The sequence below is a fragment of the Fundulus heteroclitus genome, unplaced genomic scaffold, assembly GCF_011125445.2.
Source record: "Fundulus heteroclitus isolate FHET01 unplaced genomic scaffold, MU-UCD_Fhet_4.1 scaffold_86, whole genome shotgun sequence".
Lineage (NCBI taxonomy): Eukaryota > Metazoa > Chordata > Actinopteri > Cyprinodontiformes > Fundulidae > Fundulus > Fundulus heteroclitus.
The window spans coordinates 500,003-514,431 of NW_023397318.1; the positions used below are offsets into that span (position 1 = coordinate 500,003).

The 14,429-nt window shown below is 40.0% G+C and overlaps 1 long non-coding RNA gene across 1 annotated transcript; it reads right to left on the reverse strand.

Annotated features, from left to right (window-relative positions):
- Window positions 1-4,942: 4,942 nt before the first annotated feature.
- Window positions 4,943-6,591, reverse strand: LOC110367261. Its single transcript, XR_002427343.2, has 3 exons — window positions 5,666-6,591; window positions 5,239-5,570; window positions 4,943-5,166 (listed from the first exon to the last, which is right to left on the reverse strand). It is a non-coding gene; the product is annotated as an uncharacterized LOC110367261 (long non-coding RNA).
- Window positions 6,592-14,429: the final 7,838 nt, after the last annotated feature.

The following is a 14,429-nucleotide window of genomic DNA, read 5'->3' on the forward strand; positions in this document are numbered from 1 at the left end:
TGTTCTTAATAGGTGTATGCTCCCGGTTTACCTTTTGATCTTTACAAGAAGGATCAGTCGCGGCCCCGGCCAACTCCATTTCTTCAATAACATCATCATCGCAAGCCTCTTGAAGAGCCGACCGGCTGTAGTCGTGGTCAGACATGCTTGCCTCCGTATACAAATTCACAGACGGTGAAAAAAGCAACAGGAAGGCTGAATTTGTTTCAAAAAGTTGTTAAACTAAGGACAAAAACCCCAAGGCGCTCTAAGACAGGGGCTAAAGCACAAAACAAGGTTAAATTTTGGCTAAAAAAAGACTGTATGCTAGAGCCTGCAAAAACACCACCTCTCACTCCGCCATCTTGGGACCTCTAGTGGTGGCTTCAAAGTGACTCGTTCAAACAGACGGTGATTAGCACTCCAGTATATTATATAGCTCAGTGGTTGTGTCGAGGGCCGTTTCACAATTCACGAGAACGCCAGTACGGACTCGCGTTCTCGTCAAGTCTGTTCTCGGTAAAAACACAGGAAGATCGGACTTGACGAGAACGCGAGCACGCAGCACGTATTGTTTTTTTTTTTTTTTTTTTTTTTTTTTTTTGATAATAAAGGGGTTTACAAACAAGCAAAATTAACAATACAAATGAGTAATAAAACAGACAACACAGTAATGCCAGGATGTTATCAAGCACAAACAAATCGAAAAGCCAATAAATAAATGAAAATTTAACTCAGAAAGATATTACAGTAAGAGCACAAATCCATTGTCTTAATGGCTTTTCTATTTTTTGAATATTCAAGAGATCTAATATATTGTTTGAATTCCTCTCTAAAGGCTAAGAATCTAACCTGGACTAAGACAGTTCTGCTAACTGTGACTATTCTGGAAATGTTCCCCCTTAATTGTCATCCCCGGCTAAAGCTATCCCCGGAAATGTCTGATGGAAAGCACAGTTGACAAGAAGGGAGAAAATTTTACTTATTAATTAATTAATAAAGTTCAAGTGATAAAGCGTTGACATGATTTGAGTGATAAACTAACATATTGAGTAATGTAGTGTGTGAGTATGCTATGTAAAACAGAGTGACTCAGGTTTGAGTTGAGAAGCCCAATTGTCTGAGGATATAACCTCTTTCTGAGTCTCTGCACTGAACATGAGTTTCACTGCACTTCCGTAGCTGTGGTAGAAAGAAGAGGCAGATTAGTTGTATTTTTTTTCTTGTGTTTTAAAGATGTCTGTTCTGCACATAATATATCCTCTTCTCCTCCTATTTTATCCAGATCTCTGGATGCCGTGGCTGATGGCTCTTCAGACACAGAAGGCCTTGAAGAAACCAGAGATGATCTCATGTTAGCTGACTCACTGACCGGAGTTAACTCACCTTATAGGAGCAAACAATATACTTACACATCAACTACTACCATACACATACACATAATGTAGTTATTCAATTCAATTTAATTTTATTTATATAGCGCCAAATCATGAAACATGTCATCTCAAGGCACTTTACAAAGTCAAGTTCAATCATATAATACAGATTGGGTCAGATTATACAGATTGGTCAAAAATGTCCTATATAAGGGAACCAGTTGATTGCATCAAAGTCCCGACAAGCAGCATTCACTCCTGGAGAAGCGTAGAGCTACAGGGAGAGTCGTCTGCATTGTACATGGCTTTGCTGCAATCCCTCATACTGAGCAAGCATGAAGCGACAGTGGGAAGAAAAACTCCCCATTAACGGGAAGGAAAACCTCCGGATGAACTGGGCTCAGTATGATAGTCATCTGCCTCGACCGACTGGGGGTGATAGGCTTATTAAAGATAACCCCTTTTATCCTAGAATGAAAACCACACAACACAAGTTTTAGACTGTTCTATAGAAAAGGACAGAAGATACCCAAACGGAAAACTACACTCCCTTAAAGTTTAGGAACGTCTGCGTCGGGTCATTTCTGTCCTCTTGTCTTTATTGTCACACATCAAAGAGGGGGTCAGGAGGGTTGGGTCAGAAGGATTCAGGAATTTACAACATGGGGGTAGAAAACAAACATGGGAGCACGCTTTGTTGCGGCCTTATCTGGGAGAACCATTTGTTTTCCCTGTCTAAGGTTAAATACAACAGAACCTTCCTGAAAGCAAACTCTTAAAACAAACCAAATACCTGTAACTTAATAAAAATAAAATGATTACATTCACATTTTTCTAACAGGGGGTTACAGAAGACAGAGCAGAGACACAACAAGAGAGACAAAAAAGCACAGAAGCACACATTGATCCAGTAATCTGTTCTACATTAGATGGTAGTAGCGGGTGAGCCGTCTTCTCTGGATGATGTCACAGTTAACAGAACGCCAGACCAGGTGTACCTACTATGAAGATAAAACAGAGAGAACAGAAAGTTAAAGCAGAAATGACAACACGTAATGCATAATTGAAGAACAGTAGAACTCTATAGAGTGAGAAAATTAGATCCTGATATCCTCCAGTAGCCCAAGCCTATAGCAGTAAAACTATAAAGGTAGCTCAGAGTAACATGATCCACTCTAGTTATAAGTTTTGTCAAAAAGGAAAGTTTTAAGATTAGTCTTATAGTAGACAGGGTGTCTGCCTCACGGACCAAAACTGGGAGTTGGTTCCACAGGAGAGGAGCCACACTTTATGTAAGTATATACATGCTCATGCTGCACTACACACAATCACTTGCATTCATGTCAAGGGGATTTCCAAGTCTGTGCTTTTTTTAACATGTTTAACACCTTTTCACCTCACATCACCAAAACCCATTTTCTCATCCCAAGCAGGCTCTATGCACAGCTCCACATCTTCCTGAACTTCAGCAGCTCCTTTGCTTCCTGCCTTTCATTACTGGACAGACTGATTAACCCAGGTGTGTCTGACCTCAGTAACCAGCTAGACACACTTGGATTAATCAGGAAAAAAAGGAGCTGCTGAAGTTCAGGCAGTAGTGGAGCTGTGCTTATAACCCATTAGTGGGAGAAATTAATCTGCTTCTTAGAGATGCACAGGCTCCTGAAGCAGCCAGTTGACAGTAAGAAACATATATCATCCTTTACCTGCAGGTTTGACCACTGCTTCTTTTTGATGTTAATGCAGAAAAAAAATATTTCTCATAGGTATGTAGATGTGAACAGAACAAGTATTTGTTGCACTTTTATGAAAAGGTGGAGGAACTCTCCACAGACAGCCACAGGCTAAATCAGGGGTGTCAAACATACGGCCCGCCGAACAATTTAGTCCGGCCCTGTGGTTAAATGCATTATCATTATATAAAAAAAAAAAAAAAATCTTTTTTTTTTCCAGTGTCCTGTCTGGCAATGTGGCAATAAGATGCCACAAAGAGCTCATCAGATTTGACTTTCACAAGTGGACAAGATAAAAGGAAGAGAACGATAAAACAATTATTGAAAAAAACATGCACTTCGTTTAATTGAAAATATGCAGTTCCTATATTGTCCACGAGGGGCGCTGTGTTTTAATTAGCAGATTAAGCTTTAGGTTGGGAAAAATTCAAATCATTTCTTAATTTTTATCTGTTTGATGTATTTTGTCATGTAGGACAGTGTTTTTAAGTTCCAAAAAAATGTGAATAAATGTTTTTCAACATTGTATAATCACTGTGATCAGTTCTTATGCATAATGCACAAGTAAATGTTTAACTGAGTAAAAGTATTGTTGAAATTGCACATACTTTTCTTAAAAACGCTGAGGTTATTCATAATATATTGTGTAAAAGTGAAATTAACTTAATATAAAAATCAACAAGTCCACATTTATTAGTTCTATTTAATCTTGCAATGAGTTAACTCGTGTGGCCCTCTTGAGATCAGATTAAGCTGTATGCGGCCCCTAAACCAAAATGAGTTTGACACCCCTGGGCTAAATGTTTGTATTTTCTGTTTTTTCTTTTCCTCATGTCACTCTCCCCTTAGGAGGCGGCAGAGCTCTTTGGGCCCCACAAAATTGGAAAGCCCTGCTAGCCTCCCTTGACCCCTCCACCCCACCACTTTGCCCCAACCCAGAGACACAGTTCTAGTTTTCCATTAATAACACTATTGATGTATTAATTTTATTAATCTTAGGATATACTAAAAGTGTGGAGAGGCACACTCCTGGGTTTTACACTTGATTTTTGTTGTTTAAATATTAATAAATATGTAAAAATAAATTAAACCATTACTGTACTCGTTTCCTAATTTCATCCTGATGAGATGTATTGATTTTTATCCACGAGCAAGAAATGTCCCCAGAATGGATTTCAGAAATCTGGTCACCTTATTTTACGTCCTTCCTGGAATGGCCAAAGTGGACAGAACTGACACGAGGCAAGAGACAGGTTTGGACAGGGAGCTGAGGGATAAGTTAAACGGTTTATTGGGAAATGTCTTGTAAACCGTTGTACACATTGTGCTTTAGAACAAAGGGCTAAAGGACGTAGCTCACGCTAGCCTTCGTTTCATGGTATTGCTAATATCATTTGTGTGTGTTTTTCTTTGGTTATAACAAGGTTACCTCCACAAGGGTTTCATACATTGATGGGACATTAATGTTTACATTATCCAGCCCACTCATTATGACTAAAAATAAAGGTAAAGCCTTTATCTGTTAGCGCTAAATGCCCGCTAGCCAAACTGCTATTAGCCTTGCTAACATCCAGTTTTGAAGTATAAAAGCTTAACCGTTCTGCTCGGCAATCCTTCGATGGGGCTATGAGCCTTATCCCTGCATTACTATCAAATATTAATGTTGGTAAAGGCAATTTTGATAACTTTATGTAGTAACCTCTTAGCCACCGATTTGCTACAGCGACCCCAGACGCCCAGAGGGAGAATCGCATTAACAAACTCGATCGTAAGGGATTAAATGATTTTACTGGGCAAATCAGTAACCAAAATGTTGTTTTCTCAAAATAATGTTCTGGTTAACTTGTGCTTTGCATTGTGAATGGGTTGAAACACATGTCAAATGTTGTTCTGAATTAGTTAAGCTAATTTAACCACGATTCATACATTCAAACATATAAAAACTTAGATGTTTTGCCCACATGCAGACACAATACGGAAGACAATGCAGAGTTTAAGATGTTTTATTTAGATTCAGACTACAGAGATCGATTCTGATGATGGGATCTGTCAAGGTCTGAACGTCAGTGCTGGAGAAACTGTGGGAAGAAAAGGAGAATTGTTAAGAGAGATCGAACCTGAGAGAAATCTCCAGAAGCCTAGCCGCTTACCATTTAGTTGGGCAAACCTAACCGGGGAAGTAGTGACGAGGGAACTCTGAGACCGAATGCTCACGGTGGATAGCTGGTGGTTAGCGGCTGGAAGGCGGACTGATGGTAAGTCGGCAAGGGATCTGGAGCGAGCCACGGCAGGCAGGAGTGACAGATGGAGCAACCAGAGTGCGGAGAAACCAGCGGAATCCAGGGAAGGGAACCTCAGGCCTGGCTTGGTATCACCAAGTGAGTAAGAGGGAGAACGCCAGAGCAACATCTGAGCTTCAGGAATTCTTAGGAGCTGGTCCGTCGAGCGAGACGTCAAGGCGGGTGAGTAGTCCAAACAAAAACTAAAGCAGGAGATCCAAAAATTAGTCAGGTTTCAGAGATAAGAAAAAACTCACAAGTTCAGGTTTCCAAAATCTGGTCAGAGGCCACGTCGTACCCCGACTGGGTAAGGCTCTGGCGTCTTCCATCTGTCTGAGTCATCCTTAAGATGCCAGTGAACACTGCTCCAAACTAGCCGCAGGTGTGGGCCACGCCCCCAGCCAACTAGAACCACCTGTGAAGCAGAGTTAGAACACCAACCAAACAGAGAACCCTGACATAACTTAAACAAATGAACGCTGGCATGACTTACTGCCGCTGCTCGCCGGTATTTTTGTATTTGTTGCCCGCTGCCTTCGCTCACCGGTAACTTTTTAACGGACAGTGCAATTGTTTTTACTGAGAATACGGCCACGATTCATCGGCACTACAGGTTGTGTGAGTCCCAACTAGGCTACTATCGGTAGCTCACCTGTCCTGCCCCGTTTTCAGCCTCACCTGGCGTTTTTTAATAATGTGGACCAACAGGACACACATTCTGCTTGTCTGCGTCTGGATATTCCTACTGCCCGCTCACCTGCAAGTGGCGGGTTTGCTGCAGTGTTCAGCCGCTGACCTGCTCCGGCTCCGCTGTCACTCGCTTGGACCTGCGCCCGAGGCACTCCACCTTCACCCGGACATCACCTTCCAGCCACGCCGGAGATACATCCACCGAGGGTCCCGCCGGATTGTCCACCACAACGGTTCAACAGCAATAAAATCCATCTGGTCCAGCTTCCGAAGGTGGATTGGTCGCCCTCCATGCTCCACCAGCAGGGCTGTCGACCACAGCATGTTAGCCCGCCTAGCTCGGTCGGCTAGCACCACCACCAGCTGTGACAACACCGCACTCAACTTTGCTCTACTTAACATCCGCTCACTGAAAAACAAGGGACGTCTCATTCAGGACCTCATCACTGACCGTAAACTGGACTCTAAAGTCATAAACTGTCAGATGCAACCTGCCACAGAGACATCATCAACCACTAAGTCATATAAACTGGGTTTAATAAACATTAGATCTCTGTCAGGAAAATCCCTTTTAATTAATGACTTCATTATTGACAATAATCTTGATGTAATGTTTTTAACAGAAACATGGTTACATGAATCTAATGAGGAAGTTATACTGTTAGAGTCAACTCCTCCCAACTACAATTTTCTTTGTGAGAGCAGACATCGAAGGAAAGGTGGAGGAGTGGCAACATTGTTTAATGATTCACTAAAGTGTAAAAATGTGTTTTTAGGAAAATTTGACCCTTTTGAACATTTGGCTCTCCAGGTAAAGAGCCCGGTACAAACTATGTTTCTGAATGTTTACAAGCCTCCTAAGTCCACATCAAACTTTTTTAATGATTTCAGTGACCTCTTGTCTGTGATATGCGTTGATTATGACTGTTTAATTATTGTGGGAGACTTCAACTTTCACGTTGACAACCCTGAAGACAGAAGTGCAAAAGAACTGTGTGACACACTGAGAAACTTTGGTTTAACTCAACATGTTAAACAGCCAACACACAAACAGGGACATATTTTAGACCTGATCATCACTAAAGGTCTAAAGATTTCTAAGGTCAATTTAACTGATGTTGCTCTATCTGATCACTTTTCGGTTACCTTTGAAAGCATAATTTCCAGTGACTCATTTAGCAAAAGGGACATCGTAAGAAAACACACCTTTAAGGACAATGCCACAGAAACTTTTATTCAAGCTTACTCTGCTACTTCAACCTTGGGCTGCAACTCAGTAGATGAGCTAGTAGATAACTTTCATTCTAAAGTCTCAGACATCATTGACTGCGTTGCTCCAGTTAAAATGAAGGTTTTTTCCGGGAAGAAAAAATCTCCTTGGAGAAGTGCTCCAGCAGTTAGAAGTGAAAAAAGGGAGTGTCGAAAAGCTGAACGCAGGTGGAGAAAGACTAAACTCCAGGTTCACTATGACATGTCATCAATAAAGAGAGACTTTACAGATATAACTTACAACTGAAAAATGCAAGAGAATCTTTCTTCTCTGAGATCATAAACAAGAACATTATTAAAGCTCGTGTCTTAAATGCCACAGTCGACAGGTTAACAAACCCTCCTGTATCCGTGGCTTCCGAACTCCACTCCACCAGGGCCTGCAATGAATTTGCTAACTTCTCTACTGAGAAATCCAAAGGATTAGAGGATCAGTTTGTACGTCGATACCAAGTTCAGTACCAAAGTTGTCTCCAACTAGAATTGATCTTGACCAAATGTCCCAATTCAGCCAAATGAACTACAAAAGCTTAGAGAAGATCATTCAGCAGCTAAGTTCCTCTTCTTGCTGCCTTGATGTTCTCTCCGCAGTTTTCTTTAAAAAAGTTTTGCCTGTCATAGAGTCTAATTTGACTCAGATAATAAACACGTCCCTTCTGTCAGGTATTTTCCTCCAGTCCCTAAAAACAGCACTTATCAAACCACTGCTGAAAAAGAACAATTTAGACAAACTACTACTGCAGAACTACAGGCCCATCTCAAACCTCCCCCTTATCAGTGAGATTATTGAAAAAGCTGTGTTTCAACAATTAAACACCTTTTTAACAATGACCAGCCGCTTTGACGTTTTCCAGTCTGGCTTCCGTGCTCACCACAGTACAGAGACTGCCCTTATCAAGGTGTTTAATGGCATCCATATAAATACAGACTGTGGAAGAACCACCGTGCTGGTACTATTGGATCTCAGTGCAGCATTTGATACTGTCGATCACTCCATACTGTTAGAGCGCCTGGAGAACTGGGTCGGCCTCTCTGGTACAGCTCTCAACTGGTTTAAATCCTACTTAAATGACAGGGAATTTTTTGTGTCAGTAGGTAACTTTACTTTAGAGATGACAAAAACCACATGTGGGGTTCCACAAGGGTCCATCCTGGGTCCCTTCCTATTCAATATCTACATGCTCCCTCTAGCTCAGATAATAAAAAATAACATCAGCTACCATAACTATGCAGACGACACACAGCTCTACATCACCATGTCACCAGGTGACTATGGACCAGTTCCGGCACTGAGTAAATGTCTTGAAGAAATCAATGTGTGGATGTGCCAAAATTTTCTTCAACTGAACAAAAACAAAACAGTAATACTATTTGGACCAATAGAGGAAAGACCAAAAGTTAGCCCACAGCTTCAGCTGCTTCAGCTAGGAACCACTGATCAGGTCTGAAATCTGGGTGTAGTAAAGGACTCAGACCTGAACCTCCAAAAGCATAAAAAAACAATTACAAGGTCAGCTTTCTATCACCTGAAGAACATTTCCAGGATTAAAGGACTAATGTCTCACCATGACCTGGAAAAGCTAATCCATGCATTTATTTTTAGTTGAATTGATTACTGCAACGGTGTTTTCACAGGTCTGCCTAAAAAGTGGATCAGACAGCTGCAGCTGATCCAGAATGCTGCTGCCGGCATCCTCACTAAGACCAAGAAAGTAGAGCACATCACCCCAGTTCTAAAGTCCTTGCACTGGCTCCCTGTATCTCAGAGGATAGACTTTAAAATCCTTCTGTTAGTCTATAAATCCCTGAATGGCTTAGCACCTAAATATATCACCGACTTGTTATCAGTGTATCAACCCTCCAGACCACTCAGGTCTTCTGGCTCCAGCCTACTTTGCATACCTAGAACCAGAACTAAATACGGAGAAGCAGCATTTAGTTCCTATGCCCCACTTATCTGGAACAAACTTCCAGAAAACTGTAAAAATGCTGAAAGCCTAAGTTCCTTTAAATCAAGACTAAAAACACATTTGTTTAGGACTGCATTCGACTGCACTAGTTAAATAGTTGAATGCAAAATTATTATTTTTTTTCAACTCCTTTTTCCTACTTGCTTTTTTCTGCTTTATTTTCTGTATTTTAATCATGTAAAGCACTTTGCTTTGTCTGTGTACTGAATTGTGCTATATAAATAAATTTATCTGTCAGGCCTCCTGCATATTCCCACCCCCCCCAATGCTCTTAGATCCTACACCTGTCTGTCCCTTCCGTCCGTCTCACCACCATGGGAAGCAGAGCATTCAGCCGCTCTGGCCCCCCGCCTCTGGAACTCTCTACCACCCCTAGTTAGAAACACGGACTCACTTCTCCATTTTAAATCACAACTCAAAACTCATTTATTTAAGACGGCCTATTCTCTTTAATTATCAATTTCCCTGTCCCAGCCTCTGTATTTTTTAAATGTTTTTTTTTGTTTAGATTTTGTTTCTGACATTCTGTTTTTTATCCTTTTGTACAGTGTCCTTGAGTGTCCAGAAAGGCGCCTTTTAAATAAAATGTATTATTATTATTAAAGCGGGGGCATCGGATGCTGAGACATTTAGTGCTAACTTCCTGCAGAGTCAATGTCTACAGACCCCCAAACTGGAAAGGGTTTCCATGGCCGAACAGCTACATCGGCAATCGAAATTATTGAATGTAGTGACGTAAAGCATACTGCCACAGGACTTGAGAGCAGATATTTAGCTGCAGTGAAATTATTTTGATAGCCCTCTGAGACCCTGCGTCCACATCCAGGGACATTGCATTTTTGCCTCTTTGCCCCTGATACTTTTTTTCAACTTTTACCCACTGGCTTCATTAGTAGACACTACCAGCATCCTCTAGTGGTAAGATGACAATATTACATTCATTTGAATGTAAACAGGATCACAGTAAAGAACCTCTACAACAACTCTTGTAAAAAAAATGGCCAAGGTCAACATTCAAAGTATATTTAATGCTTGAAATATGCAGTGTTTTTTTTCACAATTACATCTTTAGCTTCATATGGCATGCAAATTTTATTTTATTTTATTTTTTTACAACTGAAGCAAAGCACAAGGTCGGTAAAGATAAAGTACACATTTGAGGACATCAGGGCCATATTTCGTTATTGATTGCGCCATGTATTTATGTCATAATTCACTTCGAGTTGGTGGATTTTCAGCTCCATAACAGCTATTATGGATATATTATATTATTATATATTATTATATTATATTATATATATATCTTCTGTAGAAGCGTGTCAAAGTTTTTTGTGGTGAAGGTAGGCATCTTTTGAAAATCAAAAGAAAATAAATAAAATAACTAAATCCAACTTTCTAAAGTTTTGGCTAAGAGATAAAAAAGAGATAAAAAGTAAAAGGCAGGAAAATGCAAGCAAGCACGGAGCAGAGGAAAAAAAAGCGTCCGAGCAGGCAGAGAGGCACAGAGAGAGGAAGTCTACGGACGCAAGAAGAAGTCCATGTGTGTGAGTCATGGCTCATTCTGGGGCAAACGGGAACTTTTTGCAGCCTGCTGTATCCAAGAAGACGGTGGAAGAGAGAGGAGAGCAGAATGGAAGTCCATATGTGTGCAGTGTAGCGAAACACCAGCCACTCCCTCCTCACCTTAGAGAGTGCTTTTCTTCAGTGTAATTTGATTACATTTTATTCAGTTTTATTTATAGCACCAATTCACAACACATAATCTCAAGGCACTTTACAAAGTCAAATTCGATCAAATCATATAGAATGGTCAAAATGTTTCCTATCTAAGGAAACCCATTAGATTGCATCGAGTCTTGACCAGCAGTATTCACTCATGAAAGAGCATAGAGCCACAGTGGACAGTCATCTGCATTGTCGATGGCTTTGCAGCAATCCCTTATACTTAGTATGCATGAAGCGACAGTGGAGAGGATAACTCCCCTTTAACAGGGAACAAAACATCCAGCAGAACCGGGTTCAGTGTGAACGGTCATCAGCCTTCACTGACTGGGAGTTAAAAAAGACAGAGCAGCGACACAAAAGCACACATTGATCTAGGAATCCTTTCTATGTTATACGGTAATAGCAGATGATCTGTTTTCCCTGAATGATATCACAGGTAACAGAACACTAGATCAGGTGTACCTACTATGAAGAGAAAAATGACAGAAAACATAAAAGTTAAAAGTTTAAATAACAACAAACTAAAATGCAACAGTAGAAGAGTGGGAAAAATAGACCCTGATGTCCTCCAGCAGCGTAGGCCTACTACAGAGATAGCTCAGGGTAACCTAACCCACTCTAACTATAAGCTTTGTCAAAAACTAACATTTTAAGCCCAGTTTTAAAAAGAAAACTGGGTGTCTGCCTCATGGACCAAAACTGGGAGTTGGTTCCACAGGAGAGGAGCCTGATAACTAAAAGATCTGCCTCCCATTCTACTTTTACAGACTCTACAGACTGCAGGTCAGACTACAGCAGACCTGCAGTCTGAGAGCATACGGGGTAATCAGAGCTCTGATATATGATGGAGCTTGATTATTAAGAGCTTTATACGTAAAATAATTTAAAATTCTATTCTTGATTTAGCGCAGCGACTGACTGGCAACCTGTCCAGGGTGTACCCCGCCCCTCGTCCAATGAATGCTGGAGATAGGCATAAGCAGCCCTCGCGACCCCACAAGGGACAAGTGTGATGGAAAATGGGTGGATGGATTCTTGATTTAACAGGAAGCCAATCAAGGGAAGCTAAAATAGGAGATATATGATCCCACTTGTGAATTTCCATCAGAAATCTTGCTGCAGCATTTTGGATTACCTGAAGGCTTTCATCTCCATTTTGTTGACTTCCAGCCTTGTCTAGTCCAGCCTTGAAGTAACAAATACATGGACTACTTTTTCAGCATCTCTCCTGGACAGAATATTTTTAATTTTGGCAATATTACAGAGGTGAAAAAAAGAAACCATGGAAACCTGTTTAATAGGGGATTTAAATATGTCTTGGTCAGAGGTAATCCCAATGTTTTTTTTTTTTTTTTTTTTTTGCTTAATTACCAGAGGCCAATTTATTGCCATCCACATTAAGTGATTGATTTAATGATTTTTTTAAAGACTCTGGTCTAAAGATGAAAAAATTTGTCTTCTCAGAATTTAAAAGCAGGAAATTTGAAGTCATCCAGGTTTTTTTCCAATGTTTTTGGAATCCTTCAACAATTAAACATACAGTAAAACCGATGTTGAAAATATCAGTAATACATCAGTGATACAACGTTGAGTAGTTATGTAAAGAAGGACTTTAGACATTTCTCCCCTAAACCCTTCCCGATTCTCCCTCCCGTACTCCCCCCACCCCAGCCAGCAGCAGAATCAAAAAAAAAAAAAAAACAAACAAAAAAACTAAAACACACACTGCATCGTTTATTCTGGACCACTAGTGCCTTAGCTATTGAGTTTTAAGAACGGTTCCCACGTACTCAGAAACTCCTATATCTGGCCGTTAATCTTATAGATAAGCCTTATTGATCCGTAGAGATAATATTTTTGTAAATAGTTTTGCATCGCAGCGGTCTGTAGCTTGAGCATTCCAGAGGGTCTTTCCCTTTTTTTGGAATGACAGTAATTAATGATTCCTTCATTGATGCGGGGAGCCAATGCGTTTCAATAGCTAAATTAAATGTTTTTAATATTTCTGTGCCTAGTTCAGATGTACAGTTTTTTAAAACTAGTTAGGAATACCGTCCAGACCTGGGGTTTTTCCATTGGGTGAGGCTCTAATGGTTTTAACGAGTTCTTCCATGGTTATAGGTCCTTCTAGTTGACTGGCACTCTCTTTGGACAGTTTCTGAAGGGTTAACCTTCGAAAAAATTCTTCTGCTTTATTTAAATCAAATTGTTATTCTTGAGAATACAGATGATTATAGAAATCTTTGAATACTTTATTGATTTCATTCTGACTAGTAACTACCCTCCCAGCCTTGTTCTTTATCCAACTAATTTGACGTGCTGCTTGTTTGGCTTTTAATTGGCTGGCTAATAATTTATCAGCTTTATTACCTGATTCATACCATCTCTGTTTGATCCTGAAAAGAGAGTACTCTATTTTTTTTGAGAATAATGTATTTAGCTCATATTTAGCTCTGAATAATTTATCAAAGATTGATGGGTTAAGGTTTGCCGAATATTCCCTCTCTAATTTCTTTATTTCATTTTCATACAGGTTTATCTTTTGGGAATCCTGTTTTTTGATCCAGGAGGAGTGTTGTATCAATATTACCCTAATGTATGCTTGAAACCTGTCCCATATTGAGTTTTGGTCTGCAGTGTTATTATTGTTTACAAAGTATTCAGTAATTAGTTTTCTGATTTTTTTGCATAGGTCGGCATCATTTAGTAAGCTGGTATTCAATTTCCATCCCCTAGCCTTTTCATAATGAGATCCCAATTGTAGCACTAGTTCTATGGGGGCGTGATCAGTAATTGCTATTGGACCGATGTTACAATTTCCGACACTTTCAATGAGAGAGTGTGAGATCAGAAAATAGTCAATCCGAGTGCCTACTTGAGAAGAAGGTATTGTCTCGTGCTGAAGGGTTTAAGAGCCTCCAAACATCCAATAAACCAGTAGTGCTCAGAGCTTTAAAAGCTTCTTGGGTTTTACTGGTTTTAGGAATTGATTTCCCAGATCTATCCAACACAACGTCTAGGACTTGGTTGAAGTCTCCTGCTAAAATAATTGGAAAGTCCCCAAAATCCATAAGAATAGTTTTTAGCTGTAGGAAAAATTATTAGGAGCATATATACTGCCGATAATTATATTTTGTCCTGAAATATTGACTAGGAGGACAATTACTCAACCTTCTTTGTCTTTATATTCTTTCTTCACTTGAATTGAGAGATGTTTAGAGAATAAAATGGATACACTCTGTTTTTTCTGTTTGAAAGTATTATGGTAGGCTTCTCGGTCCGTGTATCTTTTGGTCATTGGATTCTCGTTTCAGAAACACAAATTAAAAAAACAAAAACGAATGCCAATTTGATTTTTGTTTTAAAACAAAAAAATAAAAATCGAAATACAAAGCGTTTCTCCTTTTC